Raw genomic sequence first — 11,277 nt, forward strand, 5'->3', positions numbered from 1 at the left:
GACTACCTCCGGATTCAGCTTTTCCCAATATATTCGTGGGGAAGTCTTAAGTCATCGTGTATATTTGACCAGGATTATGTGGAGACAGCGGAGCGGATTGACTATCCGGCTCCACTGCCGGAAGGACCAGCCGATGCTCTCCTAACGGAGATGCTAGTCCCGGCGCCCTACAAGGCGCCGGAGAAGAAGGTCCAGGGGACCAGGAAGGGTCTCCGGTGTAAGGTCGTACCGGAAGCCTCATCCGAAGGCGACGAGGCGCACTCCTCCCCTGAAGGGGAGTCAGAAGAGGAAAGGGTTGCCCCATCCGGAGAGGATGAGGGGCCTAAGGAGGTGGACCAGGGGGCAGGGAAAGGCCCCCGGCGCAAGGCCGTCATACCCTCGTCGTCCGAAGACGACGAGGCAGATTCCTCCAGCCGAGGCGGGGGGAAGCACGAAGAAATTCTGCCTTCCCACACTGGGGAGAGGAAGAAGAGGAAATCCACCCTGGAGGGGGAGGCTAGGACGTCCAAGAAGGGAAAGGCGTCCCTTCCGGACTACTCCACCACGGCCGCCTATAGCGAGGAGGGGTGGCTGCCCAGGGGGAAGGCCCTAGTAAGATCGTAAGTATCCGCGCTCTATTGTACTTTTAGTGCGGCTTCGATGCATAGTCTTGATATAACGCCAAACATATGTGCAGTCCGGTCAGGGTCCATCCCGAGGTATCGTCTTCGGATGGGTCCTTAAGTGACTCGGTGATGAACTCGCTCCCGACGGCCACTACTCCTCAGCATGCGGATGACACGGAGGTGTTGTCCCAAAGGCTCCCAAGGCGGAATTCCAGATGTCGTACACGCGAGGTTCAATATCCCCGTGGATCGTGCCGATGAGAGCCGCAGCAAGCCGGACTCTCAGCCGGGTACTGTGCTGGAGCCTTCGATGGTTTCGGATGCGGGCAGGCAGCCCCTCGCTAGGGAGGGCGAGCCGTCCGTGTCGATGACTTCCATTATGCCAGAGGCGTCTGATAGTTTGTTGGAAGCGCTTCGCAACGCTTCCATGGATGAAGAGCGCCGTACTCTTATGAGTGCGGTGATTCAGAAGGTTCTATCTTCCAAGAGCGTACTAACCGAAGCATGCACCAGCCTCCTAACAGGCTTTGAGGTAAGTAATAAAAATGTGTGAAATTACCACCCGACAGGTAGTAGCCCTTGATACTCTGTTTGGTGTTCGAAAAGAAAAGCCGAACAGAGGGTCAATCATAACCCGCAGGAGTCTAATAGTAATTGTGCATGTGAATGAGCAGGTTGTGCTGCTTGCCGCTGCTGTCCGCACAGCCGAGGTCGCCGGACTAAAACAGGACCTGGAGCAAGCGCAGGAAGAGCTCGGCCTCACGAAGAGGCAGCTCGAAGAGAACAAAGGTTTGTGATACTCCGTTCGCATATAATAAAGGATAGATAAGATTAGTTATTCTGACGACAAAGCGTCGTGACTTTGTAACAGGGGCCACCACCGAAGTGGCGTCTCTGAAGAAAGCGTTGTCCGAGGCTGACGACAAAGCGGCTCTGGAGCGCAAGGAGCGCGAGAAGCAAGATGCTAGAGTGGGCGAGGTATAGCAAGAGCTCGAGGAGCTCGGCAAGAAGTTCGAGTCCCTGGAGCATGATCTTAAGATGAGAAAGACTAAGCTTGCGAAGGCCCTTGCGGGTGTGAAAGACGCCAAGGCCGAAGCCGAAAAGGCACAGTAGGAAATCCAGGAGGCCAAGAAGATAGCGGCAGGTAAGACATTCTTTATGCAAAGAAATCATGTGGAGGAGGCGTTTCTTTTACTTACCCGAATTCTGAGTTCTCTAGGGGCATTCGTAGATCTGCCACGCAGCATATCAGATGCCACAGAATTCTACCGTGCCGAGGAGTGGACCTCAACGGAGAAGCTATTTTGGTCCCAGTATGCTGGGTCCGAACACCCAATGCTTCTGAGTGACCAACTGAAGCAGTTGGTTGAACTCCATAGGGCGGCCGACGTGGCTATGAAAGATTTCATAGTCTGGATGTGGCCTGGTGAGCCCCAGCCCACAAGCTACTTTGGCCTGATCAAGCAGATGGTGAATGCCTGTTCGCGGCTTGAAGTGATCAAGCGATCTGTATGCATTGAGGGTGCCCGCCGGGCCTTTGCCCGTGCGAAGGTGCACTGGGGCAAGCTGGATGCGGATAAGGTGGTGAAGGATGGGCCGCCGGAGGGCAAGGCGCATCGATATCCCGAGAAATATTATGATGGCGTTATGAATGGCGCTTGTCTCGTGGCCGAAGAGTGTACCAAGAACACGATCTTTGAATTAATGTACTTCTATCGTTTTTGTAATGTAAAGACAAAGTTAATTGTCGCTATATAGCGCTCTTTTGATTTAAAATATTACCTTCTGTGCGGTTGTTTATAGAATTCTGAAAGTAGGCCAGTCGTCGGCTTCCACCCCCACGCAACTAGTACCGGGGTGTTCCTCGAAAAACCTGGACACTCTTTATCCAAATTTTTGGGTCCCTTAAGGAGTTATCCGGCGCAGCGAACAAGGCAATCAGACTATGCGGCTTTATAACTTTCACTTAGCCATAGAAGTCTAGAATTTTAAATTTCGGCGAAGCCCCAAGAATTCGGAAAACCGAATTGGGGCGCTATATACGCCTAAATCGGACGAAGCCGATTCCTCGCCTAAAGCGGAAAAAATCTTTAAGGATTTTAAGACCTCTCGAACAGCGACCAGCTCTCGCCGCATCATGCCGGTCAGTTTTTGGCTTTCTCTACTGAGGTGCTCGTCCGGAAGAACCGGGACACAATCGCAGTAGTTCTCCATGCGCTACCTTAGCCGATATAACGGAACGCAAGGTACCAAAACAAGGGAGCCGGGCAAACCCAACTATTGACCCAAGGCATGATTCGGAGCTGATGCATATAGTGCTATAAGTTCGGGGTGTCGCACTGTTGAAAGTGTTCGGACTTGTTTTGCTGTATTATGAGGCGCCATAAGGAGCTCCTGGAAAACTGATTGTACCAAGGTGTACGGATGCAGTATTAAACAAACATTTATAGGAAAAATGTGCAAATAGGAATAATAAGCTGACGCTATATATTATCTCCCATTGATGAATAATACGTTTAAGCATATGTTTACAATGGGTGGGGTTAAGCAAAAGTAAATAGGACTATTTAACATGTCCTATCCAAGGGCGGGCCGCATGTAGGTATATAAAACAGGTGAACATATTCCACCTGGATATTTCCTTTGTGTGCAAAGCCTGTTGCCTCCTTGGTTTTTTCTCATGTGTAAGTCCGACAATCCGGCTCTTCTGAAGAGGTTGCCCTAAAGCAGTGTCCTGAAAGATAAGAAGGGAGGGTTATGAAGGGATGTTGCGGTGATATCGCACTGTTGACTGAGTCACTGCTGCGCCTCCGCCTATGCCCATAGTATTTTGAGTGAGTCATTGTGTATGCGTGGCACAAATGCAGCTTTGATGGGGCTTGAGTGGAGGCCGGACTGCTAGTCGCGCTCTTGGCGTGCATGGTGATCCTATTGCAGGGTGCTCTGGACTCGCTTGACGGTGCTCGAGGTTGTCATCGCCGGATTGGTGGTTTGTCGAAGGAGGCCGCATTGTACTTCCGCCGCGAGGGCTGCAGTATGCTCCTCTGTACGGAGAGAGCGGTCCATGTTTCCGTTTACTGTTATGACCCCGCGCGGTCCTGGCATCTTGAGCTTGAGGTATGCGTAGTGTGGTACCGCATTGAATCTAGCGAATGTCATTCGTCCAAGCAGTGCGTGGTAACCACTACGGAAAGGGACGATATCGAAGATTAACTCTTTGCTTCGGAAATTATTCGGAGATTCGAAGACCACTTCCAATGTTATAGAGCCCGTGCAACGGGCCTCTACTCCAGGAATTACACCTTTAAAGGTGGTTTTGGTGGGCTTGATCCTTGAAGGGTCGATGCCCATTTTACACACTGTGTACTGATAAAGCAGGTTCAAGCTGCTGCCGTCGTCCATAAGGACTCACGTGAGGTGGAATCCGTCGATGATTGGGTCTAGGAACAATGCGGCTGAGCCACCATGACGTATGCTGGTAGGGTGATCCCTACGATCAAAGGTGATCGGACAGGTTGACCATGGGTTGAATTTGGGGGCGACTGGCTCCATCGCATAGACGTCCCGTAGTGCTCGCTTTCGTTCCCGCTTGGGAATGTGGGTGGCGTAGATCATGTTGACCATTTTCACCTGGGGAGAAAATTTCTTCTGTCCCCCCGTGTTCGGACGCTGAGGCTCCTCGTCATCGTCACTGTGCAGCCCCTTGTCCATGTTTTCGGCGTTTATTTTACCATCCTGTTTGAACACCCAGCAGTCTCTATTGGTGTGGTTTGCTGGTTTGTCCGGGGTGCCATGAATTTGGCACGAGCGTTCCAGTATGCGGTCCAGACTGGATGGTCCCTTATTGTTTCTCTTGAACAGCTTTTTCCGCTGGCCGGATTTAGATCCGCTGATTCCGCCGTTGGCTGCCGTGTCTTCAGCGTTGTCGCCGTTGTTCTGTCGCTTATGTCTGTTACGCCGTGGCTTGCTGTTATTGTCACGGGCATCCGAGGTGCCGGAATGTGGCGTGGTGCTACTACGAGCCAACCAGCTGTCCTCGCCCGCGCAAAAGCGGGTCATTATTGTCGTGAGTGCTGCCATGGACTTGGGTTTTTCCTGGCTGAGGTGTCGGGCGAGCCACTCGTCATGGATATTATGCTTAAAGGCCGCCAGGGCTTCGGCGTCCGGACAGTCGACTATTTGGTTCTTTTTAGTTAGGAACCGAGTCCAGAATTTCCTGGCTGACTCTCCGGGCTATTGAGTAATGTGGCTCAAGTCATCAGCTTCCGGTGGTCGCACGTTTGTGCCCTGGAAGTTGTCGAGGAACGCGTCTTCCAGGTTTTCCCAACTTCCAATGGAATTTGCCGGCAGACTATTTAGCCAATGCCGGGCAGGTCCTTTGAGCTTAAGGGGAAGATACTTGATGGCGTGTAGATCGTCTCCGCGGGCCATGTGAATGTGGAGATGGAAATCTTCGATCCATACTGCGGGTCTATTGTGCCGTCGTATGATTCTATGTTTACGGGTTTGAACCCTTCTGGGAATTCATGATCCATCACTTCGTCAGTGAAGCAGAGGGGGTGTGCGGCGCCTCTATGCCGGGCTATGTGGCTATTTAGTTCAAATGTTTCTGGGTGACTGTTTTCGGCCCGGCCGGACTTGTTCGTAGTGTATCCGGCGTGGCGGTCATCATCGCGTGTTGGGGCATGCCCCCACGATCCATAGATCGATCTCGACTGTCCTGCTTTGTTTTCCATTATATCTTGCAGGTCTTGCCTATTGCCCCGGGCCGTAGTGTATTGGCATGGGGGCGCGGGCTGGTATTCGGGCTGGTATGCCGTTTTATCCCAGCCATGAGGTGGCTGGTCAGCCGTGTGGCGCTCGAGTCTGTATTCCTCAACTGTCAGGACTTCAGTCCATCTGTCTGTGAGCAGGTCTTGATCAGCTTGGAGCTGCAGCTGCTTCTTCTTCAGGCTCCTCGCGGTGGCCATAAGTCGGTGCTTGAAGCGCTCTTGCTCCACGTGGTCCTCGGGTATGCCGAACTTGTTATCGCCGAGGCTAATCTCGTCTTCGGAGGGGGGCATGTAATTTTCCTCCTCCGGATATCCGTCCGTCGCCTCTTCGTCTGGGCTGACCTGCCCTTCTTCCTGCTCGGCCTGCTCAAAGGCGGGCTGATCAGGGTTGTACTCATCTTCAGCAGCATCTGGATTGTTTTCGTCTCCTGTGCCGATATTGCTATGGCGGGGCTTGGAGCGGCGCTGACGACGCCCATGCTTTGCTTGCTTCCCTGAGGGGTTATCCTTCGTTGCCTCATCTCCATTGGTTTTTTTGGAGTGTCCACCATATATATATATATCGTATGAGGAGGTGGTTGTCCACCGCCCTGTGAGCGGTGGCTCCTGTTCTCCTGACCGTGGCAATGAAGTGGGTGGTGGGTGGGCAACAAATTCCTTCGTCGCCCGCTTCCCACTCAAGCCAGACATAGTTCAGCCAAGAGTCTCCTGACAAGGAGAGAGACTTTAACGAGTTCAGCACGTCACCAAAGGGCGAGTGCTGGAAGATATCCGCTGTGGTGAACTCCATTATAGGAGCCCAACTAGGTTCGGCGGGCTCTGGAGCACGCGGACTGGAACCCACAGCCGGATACGAGTCTGAGGGTTCGGTGTCACAGGCTTCTTTGGGGGCGAGGCATGTGTTCGGCTCTACCACCGATGAGTGTGCGGCCTGCGGGGTGGGGTCCATCCACCCATCCTCAGGCGACACAGTCTGCTCCGGATTTAGGTCCGGGGCTGCCGCAGGGGCGACATCCCGAGCATTGTCCGACAGCAGGTCTAAGCCGTGCTCATCATGACTATCCGGCACTCCTGGCACTGGCCCGGATCCGTTGAAGATCAAGTCTCCGCGGATATCGGTCATGGAGTTCAGGTTTGCGAACCTGACCTTGTGGCCAGGGGCGTAGCTATCGATCTGCTCCAGTTGGCCAAGCGAATTGGCCCGCAGTGCGAAGCCGCCAAACATGAAAATCTGTCCAGGGAGAAAAGTCTCACCCTGGACCGTGTTGTTGACGATTGAAGGAGCCATCAAGCCTTGCAGCAACGACACAGAGGAACTCTCAATGAAAGCACCAATGTGGGTGTCAAAACCGGCGGATCTCGGGTAGGGGGTCCCGATCTGTGCGTCTTAGGCTGATGGTAACAGGAGGCAAGGGACACAATGTTTACCCAGGTTCGGGCCCTCTCGATGGAGGTAAAACCCTACTTCCTGCTTGATTGATATTGATGATATGAGTAGTACAATAGTTGATCTACCACGAGATCGTAGAGGCTAAACCCTAGAAGCTAGCCTATGATGATTATGATTGTGATCGTCCTTCTAAGGACCAACCTCTCTGGTTTATATAGGCACCAGAGAGGGCTAGGGTTTACATGGAGTCGGCTACAAGGAAGGAAATATAATATCTGGATCGCCAAGCTTGTTTTCCACGCAAAGGAGAGTCCCATCCGGACACGGGACGGAGTCTTGAGTCTTGTATCTTCACGCCCCAACAGTCCGGACAAAGCATATAGTCCGGCTGTCTGGATACCCCCTAATCTAGGACTCCCTCAAGACTCTTGGCCGAACTATGTCCAGCTTGAGTGGGAAGCGGACGACGAAGAAATTCGTTGCCCACCCACCACCCACTTGGTAGCCACTGTTGATGACTTAACCGACATGCTTGACTTTGACTCCGAAGACATCGACGGTATGGACGATGATGCAGGAGAAGAACAGGAACCACCACCCATAGGGCGCTGGATAGCCACCTCATCATATGATATATATGTGGTGGACACACCCAAAGAAGGTGATGGCGATGAGGCAACGGAGGATAATCCCCTTGAGAAGCAATCTAAGCACCGGCATCACAGGCGCCGCTCTAAGCCCTGCCATAGCAAAAATAGCGATACTGGCACAAGAAATGATAACAATCCGGATGGTGCTGAAGACGAAAATAGTCCCGCCCAGCTAGGCTTTGAGCAGGCCAAGTGGGAGGATGGGAAAGCTAGCCCTAAGGAACAGGCAACAGATGGAGAATCAGAGTATGACAATTACATGTCCCTCTCCGAAGATGAAGTGAGCCTTGGCGATGAAGAATTCATCGTGCTTGAGGATCCCGTCGAGCAGGAGCACTTCAAGCGTCGGCTTATAGCCACTGCAAAAAGCCTGAAGAAGAAGCAGCAGCAGCTTCAAGCTGATCAAGATCTGCTAAATGATAGACGGACTGAGGTCCTGGCAGCCAAGGAATACGGACTCAAGCGCCCAACCAAAAGCTACCCAAAGCGCAGGTTGCTGCATCAACTCGAGGAGGAGGCATTAAAGCCCACACTACCAGCGCAGGATGCGGCTGACCGACCACCTCGTGGCCGAGACAAAGCGGCGTATCAGCCCGAACACCAGCTCGCACCCCGTCGCCAATCAAACAAAAACACTAAGGCCCGGGGCTACACGCAGGACCTGCGAGACGTATTGGAAAACAAAGAAGGACAATCAAGATCGATCTACGGATCACGGGGGCGCGCCCCAACGCGTGACGATGACCGTCACGCCAGATATATTAAAACCAAGTCCAGCCGGGCTGAATACAACAGACCAGACTCATTTAAGCTGCATTGTGATGTAGCTCGGCATAGAGGCGCCGCACACCCCCTATGCTTCACTAACGAAGTAATAGATCATGAATCCCAGAAGGGTTTAAACCCGTGAACATTGAATCATATGATGGTACAACAGACCCCGCGATATGGATTGAAGATTTCCTTCTCCACATTAACATGGCCTGCGGCGATGATCTAAATGCCATCAAGTACCTCCCACTAAAGCTCAAAGGACCGGCTCGGCATTGGCTGAACAGCCTACCGGCAAACTCCATTGGCAGTTGGGAGAACCTGGAAGACGCATTCCTTGACAACTTCCAGGGCACTTATGTGCGACTACCGGATGCTGATGACTTAAGTCACATAACCCAACAGCCCGGAGAGTTAGCCGGGAAATTCCGGACTCGGTTCCTAACTAAAAAGTACCAAATTGTCGATTGTCCGGATGCCGAAGCCCTAGCGGCCTTTAAGCATAACATCTGCGACGAGTGGCTCGCCCGACACCTCGGCAAAGAGAAGCTAAAGTCCATGGAAGCCCTCACAACACTCATGACCCGCTTTTGTGCGGGTGAGGACAGCTGGCTGGCTCGTAGCAACAGCACATTGAGAAATCCTGGCACTTCAGATGCCAGAGAAAGCAACGGCAAGCCACGACGCAACAGACACAAGCGTCGCAACAATGGCGACAACGCCGAGGACACGACAATCAATGCCGGATTCAGTGGCTCTAAGTCCGGTCAGCAGAAAAAGCCATTCAAAAGAAACAATCCGGGCTCGTCCAGTCTGGACCGCATACTCGATCGCTCGTGTCAAATTCATGGCACCTCCGATAAACCAGCCAACCACACCAGAAGAGAATGCTGGGTGTTCAAATAGGCAGGCATGTTGAATGCCGAAAACAAGGAAAAGGGGTTGCATAGCGATGATGATGAGGGGCCCCGGCCGCCGAACACAGGAGGGCAGAAGAAATTTCCTCCCCAGGTGAAAACGGTGAACATGATATACGCAACCCATATCCCCAAGCGGGAACGGAAGCGTGCACTAAGGGACGTCTATGCAATGGAGCCAGCCGCCCCAAAATTCAACCCATGGTCTTCTTGTCCGATCACTTTCGATCACAGGGACCATCGTACCAGTATCCGTCATGGAGGTTCGGCCGCATTGGTCCTCGACCCCATCATTGACGGATTCCACCTCACACGAGTCCTTATGGACGGTGGCAGCAGCCTGAACCTGCTCTATCAGGATACAGTGTGCAAAATGGGCATCGACCCGTCAAGGATCAAACCCACAAAAACCACCTTTAAAGGTGTCATACCAAATGTAGAGGCCTGTTGCACGGGCTCAATCACACTGGAAGTAGTCTTCGGTTCTCTGGACAACTTCCGAAGCGAGGAGCTAATTTTCGATATCGTCCCTTTCCGCGGTGGCTACCACGCACTGCTCGGACGAACCGCATTTGCCAGATTCAATGCGGTACTGCATTATGCATACCTCAAGCTCAAAATGCTAGGACCTCGCGGGGTTATAACAGTTAATGGAAACACAAAGCGCTCGCTCCGTACGGAGGAGCACACTGCGGCCCTCGCAGCAGAAGTACAGAGCAGCCTTCTTAGGCAGACCATAAATTCGGTAATAAAACACCCGGACACTGTCAAGCGAGTCCGGAGTACCCTGCAATAGGATCGTCCGGCACGTCCAGAGGTCGCCTGGCAATTCATCCTCCGCCATAGTCCCAGTCAAGTAGAGAAATTCGTGCCGCGCGTACATAATTACGCACTTAAAATACCATGGGCATAGCCGGAGGCACAGCTATAATGCGGTCCACAATGCGGCTCAACCGCCCCAGGACCCGTATACACTCATCATTTTTTTTCTTTCAGGACCCTATTCTCTAGAAGCTCTTTCAGATAGCCTGACTATCAGACCCATCACGGGAAGGAAACACCAAGGAGACAAGAAGCTTTGACGTATAAGGGAATCCCCAGGTGGTCTCTGATAACGATCTCTATACCTGTTTTACATACCCACACGCAGCTTACCCATGGTTAGGACATGTGAAATAGTCCTATTTTCCTTATCGCACTACTTGTATACATACGCTTTGACGTATTATTTAAATAACAATGGAAAATAATGCACAGCGTCAGCTTATTATTACATTTCTTTCTCTTTTTTCCTTGACTGCTTATCTATTACAAATTGCACCCGTACATTTTGGTATGTTCAGCTCGCCAGGGGCTTCAGTGTACCCCATAACACGGCAAGAAAAGTCCGAACACTTTCGACAGTGCGGCACCCCGAACTTATAGCATTATATGCATCAGCTCCGAATCATGTCTTGGGTCAATAGTTGGGTTTGCCCGGCTCCCATGTTTTGGTGCCTTACGTTCCGCTATATCGGCTAAGGTAGCATAGGGAGAACTACTGCGATTGTGTCCCGGTTCTTCCGGACGAGCACCTCAGTAGAGAAAGCCGAAAACTAACTATCATGATGCGGCGAGAGTTGGTCGCTATTCGAGAGGTCTCAAATCCTTAAAGATTTTTTCTGCTTCGGGCGAGGAATCGGCCTTGTCCGATTTAGGCGTGTATAGCACCCCAAGTTCGGCCATCCAAATACTAGGGGCTTCGACATAATTTAAAATTGTAGACTTCTATGGCTAAGTGAGAGTGATAAAGTTGTATAGTCCGATTGCCTTGTTCGTTGTGCTAAACACCTCCTTAAAGGACCAAAAAAATGTATAAAGAGTGTTTAGATTTATCCCGAACACCCCAGTACTAGCTACATGGGGGCAGAAGCCGGCGACTAGCCAACTCTCAGATTTTACAAATGGCCGCACAGAAGGTAATATTTTAAATCAACAAGTGTTATATAGCGCACATGAACTCATTTTCATATTACAGGATCACATGAGTACATTCATTCAAATATTACATCCTTAGCACATTCCTCCGCCACAAAGCGGGCACCCTTCAGGACACTGTCATAATACTTTTCAGGGTGGCGATGCTCCTTGCCCTCCGGCGGCCCCTCTGTCACCAGCTTCTCGGCATCCATC

The sequence above is a fragment of the Triticum dicoccoides genome, chromosome 2B (genome assembly GCF_002162155.2).
Source record: "Triticum dicoccoides isolate Atlit2015 ecotype Zavitan chromosome 2B, WEW_v2.0, whole genome shotgun sequence".
NCBI classification, from domain to species: Eukaryota; Viridiplantae; Streptophyta; class Magnoliopsida; order Poales; family Poaceae; genus Triticum; species Triticum dicoccoides.